The 16,559-nt window shown below is 42.5% G+C and overlaps 1 protein-coding gene across 1 annotated transcript in view; it reads right to left on the reverse strand.

Annotated features, from left to right (window-relative positions):
• CUL2 (cullin 2) overlaps nucleotides 1-16,559 on the reverse strand; it is a 174,250-nt gene that overhangs the window by 146,017 nt on the left and 11,674 nt on the right. The gene's annotated exons all lie outside the window — the stretch shown is intronic.

The raw sequence follows: 16,559 nt of genomic DNA on the forward strand, positions 1-16,559 counted from the left end.
AGCAATACATTGCATTTTGTTATTAGATATGCTTTAATGTTAAATGTAATGAAACATAGTTTGTACTCAGAACTGACCATTTTATGAAAACTTACTAAACTTCCTTTTTGTAAGTGGCATTGTGCTGATGCTACAGGGGAAGGGGGGCCTGTTAAAGAGTAGCTCCAGTCTCCCCCTCAGAAATTAAATACTAATAATACTTATTAAATACTAATAATAAATTAATACTAATACTGTAGCTGATGACTTTTAATATAAGGACACTTACCTGTCCAGGGATCCAGCGATGTCCTCACCTGAGCTGATTCTTTAACTGGCTTCAGGTGCAGGCGCCGGCATCTTAGGAAAGGGAAACCGTCAATGAAGCTTTCCAGCTTCACAGCCGGTTTCCTACTGTGCTTTGTTAATGGTCCTGCAGTCTTCTAGGACCTGTGATGTGTCCCAGAAGGCGGCGGGGTACAGGATGAGGAGCTGAACACTGCCACAGCGATCTGACCAGAAGTGGGAATGGGTACCTGTCAAAACCAGTCACCCACTCTCCTCTCCCCCCTATAAAGTACCAAATGTGGCAGTAAAGAGGGGGGGGAGAAATAGATGCAAACAAGAGGATCTTATACTTTTGGGTGAAGTTCCGCTTTAAGGGCCAGTTCACACTAGATGCGTTTTAATTGCTTTTTTCTGCATCCAAAACGCACAAAAAGTAGGTTATATGGGTGTCAATGTCATAGTTCACATCAGTGCTTGTAGTTCCAGTGAATTCCAGTTGCAGAAAATAAAAGTAGAACATGCTGCATTGTTCATGCACAGAACTGTACTGGAACGCGGTAAAACGCATCAAAAACCTACCGGAACGCACAAAAAATGCACTGGAATGAATGTGTCTCTATTTAAATTGAAGAAAAAGAGAACGGGAAAAAATGAACTGGAAGGCATAAAAAACGCTGCAAAAACACAATGGACCGCGCCAAAAACGGGTCAAAAACGTGCATGTGGAAACGCATCTGAAAATTTTCTCTTTTTAGTTAGTCCCCTCTGGAAAGGTAGGTATCTGACTTGATGCCAAATTCCCATGAGAGATCAGGTGACCACCTTGACGGGGAAGTCTTTAAATAGAGGATGCCACCACCTGTTTTAACCCCACTCTAGTGCACCGCAACCACGTTCAGAGCACTGCAACAGTGTTCACTTGAATGGGTCTCTTTCGATGGGGGTATAAATTATGCCATGGCTGCAAATCATAGGATTGCAGCTGTGGCATTTAATTTCATTTTTTTGGGGTGGGTAGGTAGGTTGTACGCGGTTCTGTGATTTCTAACAGCAGCCTTGCCTCTGACTGCTTTTATTAGACCATTTATATCTTTTCTCAAGTATCTTTTGGTACACCATTTCACCATGTGGGGGTAGTACGACAAGACACACCATGGTAGCGTGACGGGGGGCACAAATACATCAGTACTTGGTTGGTTTGAAAGAGGAAGTCCATTTTTATGGCCATACTTGCAGCTCTCACCTACAATTAAAGGGCGATTGAGATTCATCCGCGTTCCGGCCAGTGACAGCGATATCCCGCTGGGGGTGGCTAAACAGGGAGTGATTCCATAGAAACACACAAGCCGCCCAGTGATTAGGGATTTCGCCACTGGTGATTTGTCGCTAGCGGCAGAATCGCTCACGTGCAATCAGTCTGATAGAGAATGGTACGTCCTATTGGTGTTAGTAGAGAGTCCTTGGCACAGATTCAGCTCAGGAGCTTGTATTGCTTGCCACGCTGATCCCTTCCTCAGCTACAAAGGGAGCAGTTCCAGAGGGACAAAATAGACCGCATCTCAGTGATCCTGTCGCTGTTGTTTTTGACAAATTGCCAGCAGCAGGATCACTAGTGACAGAGTCATGTGACATCAGCCTTAAATCCAAATGTTTATTACATTGCACCTTACCAGTTCTTATTTGTGGTGGCTGCTTTAGTTTTCTTTTTAGGCTTTCTTTCCTTTATTGTCACCTGGTGATCCTGAGCAGTAAGTCTGTTGGTTTTCAAAAGAACAATCTATCCTACAGATAGAGCAGTTAGAGGGTTAGGACAAACCATTTACAATGGACAGGGGTGCTTACAATGGTCAGCTTTTATAAATTTGTGTAAAATTTTTATCCCTAAAGGAAAAAAAACTGAGCTGTAACTGCTTTTACAGTGTTAGCTGGAGTTTGGCTGCAATTCGTCTAGTGCAGGGGTCTCCAAATATTCTAAGGAAAGGGCCAGTTTACTGCCCTTTAGACTTTAGGGGGGGGGCGGACTGTGCCCAGTGGGAGCAAACCATGCCTGGTCTTTGGTATTAGGGGGAGAAATAGTTGGTGTGAATGGGAGGACTAGAGCCCCATTTCTGTTGTCAGTGAAAGTTATTATGCCTCATTGTTGGTGTCAGTGGCATGAATTATGCCCTATTGTTGGTGTCAGTGGCAGGAATAATTTCTCAAGGACCGGATAAAGGCAAGCAAAGGGCCGTAGTTTAGAGACCACTGGTCTAGTGTATCAAAATCTGCTAGTCCATTCAATACACCCTTCTCCCCAAATTAATAATGCTGCTGTCCTGAGGTGCCCCTGTGCTCCTTCATCCAGAGTGAAGCATTTTAATACAGGTGTTTCTGGCCAGATCACTATATAAAAACAAAGGGAAGAAACCCTAAAAAGAAAACTAATGGAGCCACCACATATAAGGATTAGTAAACTGCAATATATTACATTTTTTGGGTTTAATAAAACTTTAAATGGGACCTACAGGGGTTAGACAGAAAAATGGAAACACTACATGATTTGCAGGATTGAAAGCGATGACATGTTTCATGTTAAAAAACAGAAGCGATGCAACATACTTTTGCTTCCGCTGTGTGATGAGACACCTAGCTAAGTCATGTCAGAGCTTACTGAGCTTCAATGAGGGTAAATTGTTGTCTTCATGGGACTGAGATTGAGCTCTGCAGTCACTTTTGCAGAAGTTGTTTTTCTTATTCTGGGTCACAGTCCTGCGCAATGTCCTTTTGTCTCTTTCTGTGAGTTGACCATGTCGACCGCGCTTCTGCTTATCAGAAGTTGTTATGACCTTTGATACTTGTGACACGGCAAATAAATAGGCAACTTCAGTCACTGAGGCACAGCTAAGCGACACCAACAATTTGCCCTTCTTAAGCCCAGGTTCACACTGATGCGGTGTTGAATGTGCAGCGTTTTCTGTTGCGAATTCCGCACCACATCATAATCGCACCCTGTTCATGCGAACCGCTGCGGGTGTATATGTTAAGTTAACAACACTCCGAAAGCGGTCTGCAAAACGCGGTGCGATGTGCAGAATCGGATCGCATTGGTGTGAATACCCATGCGATCTGATTCTAGTGCAGACCAAAAAAAAGGGTCCTGCACGCTTTTGGTGTGGGTGCGGTGCGACTAGAGTCATACAAAATGTATGGCTCCAATCGCACCGCAACAAATCGCATGTGATTTGCACACGAATGTGGTGGGGTTCCTGTGTGAATCACATGCGATATACCGCACCGCATATATGTGAACCCAGGCTGAAGCTCAGTAAGCTCTGACATGACTCCGTATTAGTAGCAGCACACACATTGAATTACAAAAGAGACGCTTCCCACCTGTTAGCTAGGTGTCTCATCACACAGCGTAAGCAAAAGAATGTTTCATCACTTCCACTTTCAGTGCAAACTATGTTGGCACTTTCATATGTAGTGTTTCCATTTCTTTTGTCTAACCCCTGTAGTTCCAACCAATTCAACTACATCAGATTATACACACAAGTTGGATTAGTCTCTGCCCAATAGTTTACTTCCACAGTCACCTACACACTAAGAACAATTTGGGTGGATGCCAATTAAATTAAAAGTATGTTTTGGGAATGTGGTATAAATCCAGAGTATAAAAGGAACCATTTCAAACATATGGTGAATGTACATACTCCATGCAAATAGTGTCCTTGGGAGTTATGCAGCCCATCCTGGAGCCTGCGAGTCATTGTGCTGGCCTATGGTGAAATGGTAAATATGCACCTCATAGCAGTAATAAACCCAAAAGCAAACATTTATTATATTGCAGCTTACCAATTCTTAGATGTGGTGGCTGCATTCATTTTCTTTTTAGGCTTTTTGTTCTTCTTTTTTCATCTGGTGATCCAGCCAGGAAGTCTGTTGTTTATTTTAAAAGCTCAAGCTCTCCAGTAGAATGCATCAGTTTACATGGATAAGACAAACCACTAAACCCTGGAAGGGATGGCTAAGCTTGTATTTATTCAAGTAAAACCTTTATCCCAAAAGGAAAAAAAAACTGTTTGCTGTAACTGATTATAAAGTGTGAGTTTGGCTGTAATTAGTGTATTCAAATCTGCTAATACATTTAAGACTCCCCAAGACTGACAATGCTGCTGTTTGATGTGCCTCCTGTACTCATTCCTCCAGAGTTGTGTCTCATTAATACAAGAGGTGTTTTACTGGCCAGATCACCAGATTAAAACAGAGGGGGAAAAGCCAAAGAAAAGAAAACTAATGCAGCCACCACATCTAATGATTGGTAAGCTGGAATATATTACACTTTTGGTTTTGGGGTTAATACCGCTTTAACCGCTTCCCAATTGCCCTATAGTACTGCTACAGGGTGGCAGGGTTGTGCGAAATCACGTGTATATATACGTGATTTTGCTTTTCTGGGTAGGGGGGCACGCATGCTTCCTACCTGCGCCACTATTGGCTGCTCGGCATGTCAATCGTCGCTTTTCAGCCAGGATTCATCGGCAGAGCTGACAGGGAAGAGGTAAACAACACAGATCTCTCCCCTGTCAGCTCGAACAAGATGCTTTCTTTTGCTCTGCACAGCAGAGCAATACAAAGCAGCTTGTCTACACAGTAATACAAACACAACACACTGTGTAAAACACAACACAGCTCATTGTTAACCCTTTGATCACCCCAGATGTTAACCCCTTCCTTCCCAGTGTCATTCGTACAGTGTCAGTGCTTTTTATTAGCACTGATCACTGTATTAGTGTCACTGGGGATGTCAGTGGCAGTTAGTCAGTTCCCACCCCAGTGTCAGAATGCCCACTGCAGTCCCACTATAAGTTGCTGATCGTCGCCATTACTAGTATATAAAAAAAATATTCCAGTATATATACCGCCATTTGTAGACGCTATAACTTTCACGTAAGCCAATTAATTTACACACATTGGGATTTTTTTTAGCAAAGACATGTAGAAGAATACATTTTGGCCTAAATTTAGGACGAAATTTCATTTAAAACATTTTTTTACTGGATATGTTTAATAGCAAAAAGTCAAAATCATTTTTTTTTTCAAAATTGTCAGGTTTTTTTTGTTTATTGTGCAAAAAATAAAAAAACGCACAGGCGATCAAATACCACCAAAAGAAAGCTCTATTTGTGGGAAAAAGGGCGTACATTTAATTTATTTACAGTGTTGCATGACCACGCAATTGTCAGTTAAAGTAACGCAGTATTGCAAAAAATGTCCTAGTCAGGAAGGGGGGTAAATCCTCTGGAGGGCAAGTGGTTAACTTTGTTATTAATGGTGATTTGCACAGTGATTAGTAATCTTGCCTTACACCCTGGTCACATCGGGTGCGACTTGGCATGCGATTTGCATTCCATTCGACTTGCATATCATATGCTAAGTCGCACCCTATTGGCCGCAATTAGAGCAGTCATATTGGAGTGGTTCCAACTTGGTCGGAGCCGCACCGATTTCTAAAGTAGTACATGCACTACTTTTGGTGCGATTTGCATAGACATCTGTGTCAGATGTCTTGCAAATCGCACCTGAAATCGGCATCTCACCTGTGAAATCGTGCGACTTCACTGGAAGTCGCACAATTTCAATGATGTGATTGGGGGGGGGGTTATAGTACTGTGCAGGGGCGGACTGACAACTCATGGGGCCCCCGGGCAATAGGGGATCATGGGGCCCCTGTGTCTTTGCCCAAACTCAAAAAAGCCTATGAAAAAGGTACCAGGGGCATCTCATGGGGCCCCCTACTGACCCCGGGCCCTCGGGCAGTGCCCGAGTTTCCAAATGATCAGTCCGCCCGTTCTGGAGTTCAGCTTTCGGTTGGCCATACACAGAAAGATTTATTTCCTTCAAGTTGAACGTAGGAAAGCCAGTAGATTCCTCTATCCATGTCGAACAGAGTTTTAGGGCTCGTTCACACTTGACTGTTTTTCCAACTCTTGACAAACGCCCCTATAGCGTTTGACAAGCGTTGGTCCAGCGTTTGCGGAGCATTTTTAACGCTCTGCAAACGCTGCATGCATCATCATGGATCATGGGGCCCCTGTATCTTTGCCCAAACTCAAAAAAGCCTATGAAAAAGGTACCAGGGGCATCTCATGGGGCCCCTACTGACCCCGGGCCCTCGGGCAGTGCACGAGTTTGCAAATGGTCAATCCGCCCCTGGTACTGTGATCCTGAGTTCATTCCCATGTAATCTCCTTGTTAATGTGGGTCACCTTGTGTGGTCTGCATTTCTGGTTACAATGTAAAACATTACAAATGTAGCTGAAATACATGTAACAAGAACAAACTCTACTACAGCTATCACGTGTTACCATGATTTGCAGCTCAGACAACCTTGCTCTGAAAATGTTATCTTAAGTGAAATGACAAGGACAAGCCTCACCATGATTCAGCAGAATTGCACGGCTTCTTGTGTTTGTCACTAGAAATGAGTAATAGGTGAGAAATAATTGAATTAGTCGTGCTTTTAGACAGATCTCGGGGAACTTGCTCTTTTTCTACTATATTTTAAAACTATCCAGAGGCTTTTTGTTGCTAAGCAGGTATGGTAATGCATGCGAAGAACAGCGCAGATCTCATGAACCCTTGTGCTTGTGTCATTTTGACAACCAAGCGAACTTGACTATAATGTAATTCTTTTGTGCATTTAATGAAACATCAGCTTGCAGTGTCCAAAGAATAGGCAATGTAGACAGAACACCTCTAAAAGCCAATTCCCCTGAAAAAATGAATGCTTCACATTTGGGTGGTTGCTGGATAGCTGAGTCACAGGCTCATTTCTTTCATCTCCCGGTACTCAGCGATGTGCATCAGAATTCTCAGATGTTCTCAGCTACCACTATCATCACAAAGCCAAGTGTTGAGTCACTCTCATACAAAGGATTCTTCATCATGTAGATGGAAAGTCTAGAGACTCAAACTGCTGAGTGGAAATTGCACCCCACAAGGAAAGTGTATTGGTTTTGTACATATCTTCTTTATTTGTTACTATCAAGACTAAAAAAATTAAAAATATTTATTTTAGTTAAATAGGACATCTTTTTTTGATATTCTCCTTTTGAATCAGCAGGTGGTACTTTAGGCTCATTTGCACGTAATTTGGTTTCTTTTTACCTACTGCTGTTAAAATCTGTTTACAGAGTGCAGTAGCTTAAGCTATATACAAACCCCACTAAGTGTATTAGGGCAGAGACTCATCTGTCTATCTCTTGCTGCCTCCAGAATCGAGGATGTTGAATTTGTATCGCCCAACGTCCGGGACATGTAGTTCCAGGAGCTGGGCAGGTAGTTTTTTTTCAACCTTTAGTCCTCATGTACACTTGACGTTTTTACAGCTGTTGTTTTTTGCTTTTGATGGTTTTTTTCTAGAGCTAGCAAATCCCCCAGCATGTTATCCTGTGTGTCCATGCACACATAGACTGTAATCAACGTTTTTTGGCTAGAAAAAAAACCCAGGACTGGTGGGTTTCTAGAGGAGTTTTTTAGTTATAGAAATGCTCTACGCTGAAAAACGTGGTACAACGCAGCAAACTGGCATTTTTGGACTTTTTTTTTTGTAAAAAAAAATGCTAAAAAATACCAACGTCAAAACGCCGCTAAACGCTAATCCAAAAATGCTAAAAAAAAGCTGAAAAACTCACGTTTTTAACGTGACTTTACACAGCTAACGTTACCAGCGTTATCAAAATGCCCGGTGTGCATGGAACCTTAGCACTGCTGCAGGCAAGCAGCAGGGCTCACCTGTCAACTGCGCTGCCACCCCATTGCTTTCACACAGCCCACTGCAGTGTCAGCCTCTGCCCACTACCGTGCGAACCTCCCCACTCCCACTATGTCTCCCGGGCTCCGTTTGCCTATCTGCGGGCCCGGGATTGGTTTAGCATGCACCAGTGGCTAGAGGGGAGGGAGAAGAGTGGACGCATCAGCTCCCCTCCCCTTCTTCTCCTGACCCGGAAGAGACATTATGACGTCACTTCTGATGTACACTGCATTACATTCAGGGGAGACATGAAGGGCCTTTTAGACCCTGGATGTCTCAATAAAGAGAACCTGTCACCAAAATCATCACATAGGGGACTTTTTGTCCCCTACATGATTAAAAAAAGAGTAATTAAAAAAAAATGTTTTTAATTGTAAAAAATTAAAGTTACACCCAAGCACAATAAAAAAATGTGAGGCCCCCCACATATATGTACGTACAAACGTAAAAGCATGCACTGGGATGCCTATGCATGAAAGCGTTGATTACAATACACATGTTACATATCACCGCACACGCCAGAGTGAGAGCAATAATTGTAGCACAAGACCTCCTCTGTAACACTATACTGATGACCTATAAGGGCTTTAAAAAGGTCGGCTATACAAAATATAGGTACTGAAGTTTGTTGCAATTTCACAAGAGCATGCAAAGGATTGACATGTTTGGATATATATTTACTCGGTGCAAATTCAGTTTTATATTTGACAACAAATACGGTAATTTATTGCATTTTTGTGCACTAAAGAATAACTTAGCTGTACTTCTTACTGAAATTTTGCATTTCCTAGATCTTTGCGGTAATATTGTGTGACATAAAAAGATTGGAACTACCACTCTTTTATTCTCTAGGGTCTCTGGTTCAGAAAATATATAATGTTTGGGGATTTTGTGTAATCTTCAGGCCTAAAATTATTTTTTAAATGTGCAACAAACGCAAAAATGGTTCTGGCAGCGAAAAGGATAAGGGATAAGCCCGACCCTCCCCTTTCCTAAGGAGCACCCAATTGGTGCTCATAACACTGCAAGGTCTCTCCCTCTCTGCTAGGCCCCGGGTGCAGTGCTGGAGACAGGCAGGGAGGGGAGGAGGAGATATACAGCGCAATATTAAAAAAATTAAATGACAAGTAGATTGTCATGAGGGACAAATAGATTGGGACACAGATTTAGTTCCTGGACAAGTAGTTCTTTCAAAAATTTCCACACCCCTGAGAATGCTTCCATTTGAGATTTTGTTGAGAGACTCTTTTAGCTACCCATGGTGCTCTCAGAATCATTTGTCTTATATTTATTTTAACTATTTTTGTATTTGTAAAACAAGGATTGTTTATATCATAAACAAAGAGAGTCGCACTCTCTTTGTGGAATGCTTAAGGAATGTGAATGGGCTCCTGGGATTGGTATCTAGCATATGCAGGAAAGGGAATAGGAGGGTTATGCTGAGCGGTGACTTCTCCATAAAAGGACTGATTATATATTTATATAGAGAGTAAACCTATTTTAAACATGAGTTTAAAAAATAAAAAATCCTGATTATGAACTGCTTTAGGCCTCATTCACACGAATGGCTGTTTTATGACAGCTCTGAAAAGCAATCTGGACAACAGGCGGCTCAGAGGGGATAGTCTGCCTCCTGAATGCATGTTTTTGTGCAGGAAATCCTGCAGTACTGCACTGCAGCTGCATGTATTAGGTTGTGGTGCAATCCCTTTCATTTGAGTGGGATGCATTTGGCTAGGGTACCACCAGCAAAAAGCGATATGCTGTGTAAAAGTTGCCACAACATGAATGTGACGAGTGTGTACAGATATGTCCATAAGCAATGCTAACATTTCAGTGCCAGTGATAGGGGTAGTAAAAAGGCAGATCAGCTGCCTATTTTACCACCCATACTCTGACCTTGTGAACAAGGCCTTACCTGCAAAAAAGATTTGTAAATTTGTTCAGACTAACATAAAATTCAGAAAACTCTGTCAAACACCAATCAGGCCATTTTCAATATAATTTAACAATACAGCTTTGACCGCTCTGTGACAGTGCAGTGATGCCTATTGCTTCCCTTTACATTTCTGAGTCTTTTTATGAAGGTGACCAAAGTGAGCTAATATAAGGACAGATTCAGGGACTCATCAGCATCTCGAAATGCATGCAACTATTTTTTAGAATACATAAAAATTTGAAATGGTGATCTTTTGTATCTACCTGTAGTTCAGATTTACATTGAATAAACTGCAAATAATTTCCTGTTTGCAACCATGCTCCAATGCCGTCACTCACATCCTCCATATTAAACTTATTAAAATAGATATTTCTTTACTGGCAGTCCTAAGTGAGATCACTTCCCTATCTTCAGTGATCAAGCTCCTGCGAAGACCACAGTTTCTTCCTTTAGCTGAAAAAGTTCACACCAATGTGCAATCATTCTTGTTCTGTCTCCAATGTTTTTGGGAATAAGAGAAAAATAGCTGCTAGGTGATAAATCTCTAAAAAATCATTTAGTCCATTGGTACTTAAAAGATGTTTGCCATTAGTGAAAAGACATGGTTGATTTACTAAAACTGGAGAGTGCAAAATCTGGTACAGCTGTGCATGGTAGCCAATCAACTTCTAACTTCAGCTTGTTCAATTAAGCTTTGACAATAAAACCTGGACGCTGATTGGCTTCTATGCAAAGCTACACCAGATTTTACAATCTTCAGTTTTAGGGAATTAACCCCAATATGTATCAGACCAACATCTATTATAGGATTTTAAAGCGTATTTCCACTTTTGCAGCCATATTAGAATAATGCCTACTTGATATTTGTTTCATGTCCTCATCCACATAGCGTAACTTAATTAGGAGAGACCTGGGACATGCTCACTCTAACATTGTTCAAAAACCCTTGTAGTCAACCATGACACCTACTCCTGAGAAACATCTAAAGCGGTGTTTCTCAACCTTTTTTCAATCAAGGCACCTTTTAAAATTATGGACAGTCCCCAGGCACCCTTTAAAATTATGGACAGTCTTGAGGCACCCCATTCTAAAATGGGGTGCCTCAAGACTGTCCATGATTTTAAAAGGGTACTCCATCTTAAAATGTGAGAAACTATTTGTTATGATCCGCCAGGTGGTGCCTCAGGCTGCCAACTGACAGACCTACCCAGAGCGTGGGGTCTAAGCCCGGGCTGTGCTTTCACCAGGGCCCCTGATGGTTGGGATGGACTTGAAACAGTCCAGGGCCAGGTCACGACCTCTGAGCAGGCACACCAGTGGCTGAGGAGGCCTCCGGGGACGTATGCAGGTACCGGGAGAGCCAGATGTGAAGCGGATGGCTGCCCCAGCAGGGTGGTAACGAATCGTGGTCCCATGGGGGTAAGCGGGGTACAGAATCGGCGGGCAAAGAGTAGTCGGGTCACACGCAGGATCAGCAGGGTAAGTCAGTCCGTAGAAAAACTTTGGAAAACACTTGCATGGGTACCTATCTGGATGACTATATTGACCAACTGCCGCATACTGGCTGACTCTTTCGTTTGCTTTGGTTGTTGGTTTTGTTATTCGTGCATGTGACCTGTGGACTATATGCAATCTTTGCTGCCTTTGACATGCAGTCTGTCCTGGAATGCTCCAGCTATTTGTAACCTGTCTATTGTATGTGCACATAAAGATAAAAGATTAATAAAAAGAATTTCTAAAAAAAAAAAAATCAGGAACACAGCAAACATGTAGTGGAAATTTCGTTAATTTGCTTTAAAGTGACACTAAAACTTTGTTGTTTTTTTTTTAAATACATGTCTATACTTGCCTGCTCTGTGCAGTGGTTTTGCACAGAGCAGCCCATATCCTCTTCTTTTCAGGTCCCCGCCTGCACTGTTGGCTCCTCCCCCTCAAGTAGTGCCTCCAGGGAAAACTGTTTGCCCTGGGGCACTGCTGCGTGCTTGTCCTAGAGCCACTGCTCTATGCATCTATAAGACGCATAGAGCCGTGACTCGGCCCATCCCCCCATTGGCTCACTGGCTGTGATTGACAGCAGCGGGAGTCAATGGGCTCCCATTGCTGTCTCAGCCAATGAGGAGGAAGAGTCCCCCAGACAGCAGAGGCTGTCAACAACGTCGCTGGATCAGAAGGGAGTCAGGTAAGGATTGGAGGGAGAGGGCTGGGGGACCACTGCACACAGAAGGTTTTTTACCTTCATGCATAGAATAAATGAAGGTAAAAAACCTTGAGCCTTTACAGTAGATCCACTTTAATCCTGGGTTCACATATATGCGGTGTGGTATATCGCATGTGATTCGCACAGGAGCCGCACCGCATTTCTGGGCAAATCACATGTGATTTGTGTGCGGTGCAATTGGAGCCATACATTTTGTATGGCTCTAATCACACCGTACCCGCACCAAAAAGGTGCAAGACCCTTTTTGGGTCCGCATTAGAATCGGATCGCATGGGTATTCACACCTATGCAATCCGATTCTGCACATCGTACCGCTTTTTGCAGACTGCTTTCAGGGTGTTGTTAACATACACACCCGCAGCAGTTCGCATGAACGGGTTACTATCCTGATGCGGAATTCGCACAGAAAACGCTGTAAATTCCACACCTCATCAGTGTGAACCAGGGCTCAGGGCCAGTTCACACTATAGACACGTGGTTCAGATGTATTCCAGATGTGTTTCTGCATATGCGTTTTACGCATTCCAGTGTGATGTTTTTATGTGTTTTACCGCGTACCAATACAGTTCTGTGCAGGAAAAATGCAGACTGTTCTACTTTTTTTTTTTATGCAACTGAAACGCACTGATGTGAACTAACTCATTTGACAACCATACAGTTGCAAGAAAAAGTATGTGAACCCCTTGGGATTACGTGGAGTTTTGCATGGATTGGGCATAAAATGTGCTCTGAACGTCATCTAAGTCACAACAATAGAAGAACACAGTCTGCTGAACATAATACTTCACAAACATTAGATGTTGCCATGTTTTAATTGCACATAACATGTAAACATTCACAGTGCAGGGAGGAAAAAGTATGTGAACCTTTGGACTTAATAACTGGTTGACCCTCCTTTGGCAGCAATAACCTCAACCAAACATTTCCTGTAGTTGCAGATCAGACCTGCACAACGATCTGGAGTCATTTCGGACCACTCCTCTTCACAAAACTGTTTCAGTGTAGCAATATTCTTGGGATGTCTGGTGTGAATCGCTCTCTTAAGGTCATGCCACAGCATTTCAATCGGGTTGAGGTCAGGACTCTGACTGGGCCACTCCAGAAGGCGTATTCTGTGCTGTTGCAGCCATTGTTTTGTTGAATTACTTGTATGCTTTGGGTCATTGTCCTGTTGCATCACCCATCCTCTGTGGAGCTTCAGTTGGCGGACAAATGGTCGTACGTTTTCCTGCAAAATGTCTTGATAAACTCTGGAATTCATTTTTCCATCAATGACAACAATCCGTCCAGGCCCTGAGGCAGCAAAGCAGCCCCAAACCATGATGCTCCCTCCACCATGTTTTACAGTGGGGATGAGGTTTTGATGTTGGTGTGCTGTGCCTTTTTTTCTCCACACATAGTGTTGTGTGTTCTTCCCAAACAACTCAATCTTGGTTTCATCTGTCCACAGTATATTTTGCCAGTAGTGCTGTGGAACATCCAGGTGCTCTTTTGCAAACTTCAAACGTGCTGCAATATTCTTTTTGGACAGCAATGGCTTCCTCTGTGGTGTCCTCCCATGTACTCCATTCTTGTTTAATGTTTTCCTTATTGTAGATGTGTCAACAAAAATGTTAGCATGTGCCAGAGATTTCTGTAGGTCTTTAGCTGACACTCTGGGATTCTTCTTTACCTCATGCAGCATTCTGCGCTGTGCTCTTGCATTCATTTTTACAGGACGACCACGCCTAGGGAGAGTAGCAACAGTGCTAAACTTTCTCCATGTGTCCACGGTAAGACAGACTGTCTCCAAATGAACATCAAGGCTTTTGGAGATACTTTTGTAACCCTTTCCAGCTTCATGCAAGTCAACAATTCTTGATCATAGGTCTTCTGAGAGCTCTTTTCTGTGAGGCATGGTTCACATCAGACAGTGCTTCTTGAAACCAGTAAATCCAAAACAGGTGTGTGTTTTTTAAGAGCAGGACAGTGGTCAGCAACACATGCAATATCATCACACTGATTGGAGTCAAGGTTGGCTCACTCCTGGCTCCAATTAGCTCTGGGAGAAGTCATTAGGCTAGGGCCTCACATACTTTTTCCTCCCTGCACTGTGAATGTTTACATGTTATGTGCAATTAAACCATGGAAACATCTAATGTTTGTGTAGTAGTATGTTCAGCAGACTGTGTTCTTCTATTGTTGTGACTTAGATGACATTCAGAGCACATTTTATGCCCAATTCATGCAAAACTCCACGTAATCCCAAGGGGTTCACATACTTTTTCTTGCAACTGTATAACCTACTTTCTGTGCATTTTGGATGCAGAAAAGAAGCAACTGAAACACATGTAGTGTGAACTGGCCCTTAGTTTTATCATAATCAATCAAGCTGTGTAAGGGGTAACTTCCTGATGATAATTAGCAACATTACCATTTCCCTTTAGTGCACGCCTAAAGTAGTTGATGTGGTTAGAACATGCAGAAAAGATTGAAAATGATTTTATATCAACATCTGGCTATTCTAAGTGGTACCTCTGTGATTTAAACTAAGCAGGGTTGCAGTAGGGGTTCAAGAGGTGTTCCATGACAATGACCATCATTCATTACCATAAGGTAAAAACCCCTATACACGATAAGAAAATCGTAATAAAATTTCCATATAGGAACCATTGGTTGATTATCTGTTCATTAGTAAAGTGTTTACAACAGCAGATTCCAGCAGATGGACGAAAAAAAAAACAGAAGGTGCAAGCTAGAAAATGTTTAAATAAAAATAGAAGTGAAATATCTGCGTTCAGGTGAATCTATGCATATATTAGCTGCTGACACAATGCTTAGATACTCGGCACAGCAGATATAGGTATATACAGTCAGGTCCATAAATATTGGGACATCAACACAATTCTAATATTTTTGGCTCTATACACCACCACAATGGTTTTGAAATGAAACAAAAAAGATGTGCTTTAACTGCAGACTGTTAGCTTTAATGTGAGGGTATTTACATCCAAATCAGGTAACCGGTGTAGGAATTACAACAGTTTGCATATGTGCCTCCCACTTGTTAAGGGACCAAAAGTAATAGGACAGAATAATAATCATAAATCAAACTTTCACTTTTTAATACTTGGTTGCAAATCCTTTGCAGTCAATTACACCCTGAAGTCTGGAACGCATAGACATCACCAGATGCTGGGTTTCATCCCTGGTGATGCTCTGCCAGGCCTCTACTGCAACTGTCTTCAGTTCCTGCTTGATCTTGGGACATTTTCCCTTCAGTTTTGTCTTCAGCAAGTGAAATGCATGCTCAATCGGATTCAGGTCAGGTGATTGACTTGGCCATTGCATAACATTCCACTTCTTTCCCTTAAAAAACTCTTTGGTTGCTTTTGCAGTATGCTTTGGGTCATTGTCCATCTGCACTGTGAAGTGCGTCCAATGAGTTCTGAAGCATTTGGCTGAATATGAGCAGATAATATTGCCCGAAACACTTCAGAATTCATCCGGCTGCTTTTGTCAGCAGTCACATCATCAATAAATACAAGAGAACCAGTTCCATTGGCAGCCATACATGCCCACGCCATGACACTACCACCACCATGCTTCACTGATGAGGTGGTATGCTTAGGATCATGAGCAGTTCCTTTCCTTCTCCATACTCTTCTCTTCCCATCACTCTGGTACAAGTTGATCTCGGTCTCATCTGTCCATAGGATGTTGTTCCAGAACTGTGAAGGCTTTTTTAGATGTCGTTTGGCAAACTCTAATCTGGCCTTCCTGTTTTTGAGGCTCACCAATGGTTTACATCTTGTGGTGAACCCTCTGTATTCACTCTGGTGAAGTCTTCTCTTGATTGTTGACTTTGACACATATACACCTACCTCCTGGAGAGTGTTCTTGATCTGGCCAACTGTTGTGAAGGGTGTTTTCTTCACCAGCGAAAGAATTCTTCGGTCATCCACCACAGTTGTTTTCTGTGGTCTTCCGGGTCTTTTGGTGTTGCTGAGCTCACCGCTGCGTTCCTTCTTTTTAAGAATGTTCCAAACAGTTGTTTTGGCCACGCCTAATGTTTTTGCTATCTCTCTGATGGGGTTGTTTTGTTTTTTCAGCCTAATGATGGTTTGCTTCACTGATAGTGACAGCTCTTTGGATGTCATCTTGAGAATTGACAGCAACAGATTCCAAATGCAAATACCACACTTGAAATGAACTCTGGACCTTTTATCTGCTCATTGTAATTGGGATAATGAGGGAATAACACACAACTGGCCATGGAACAGCTGAGAAGCCAATTGTCCCATTACTTTTAGTCCCTTAACAAGTGGGAGGCACATATGCAAACTGTTGTAATTCCTACA

This window comes from Staurois parvus, unplaced genomic scaffold (assembly GCF_062004578.1).
Source record: "Staurois parvus isolate SC_StPar_1 unplaced genomic scaffold, SC_StPar_1.0 ptg000061l, whole genome shotgun sequence".
Lineage (NCBI taxonomy): Eukaryota > Metazoa > Chordata > Amphibia > Anura > Ranidae > Staurois > Staurois parvus.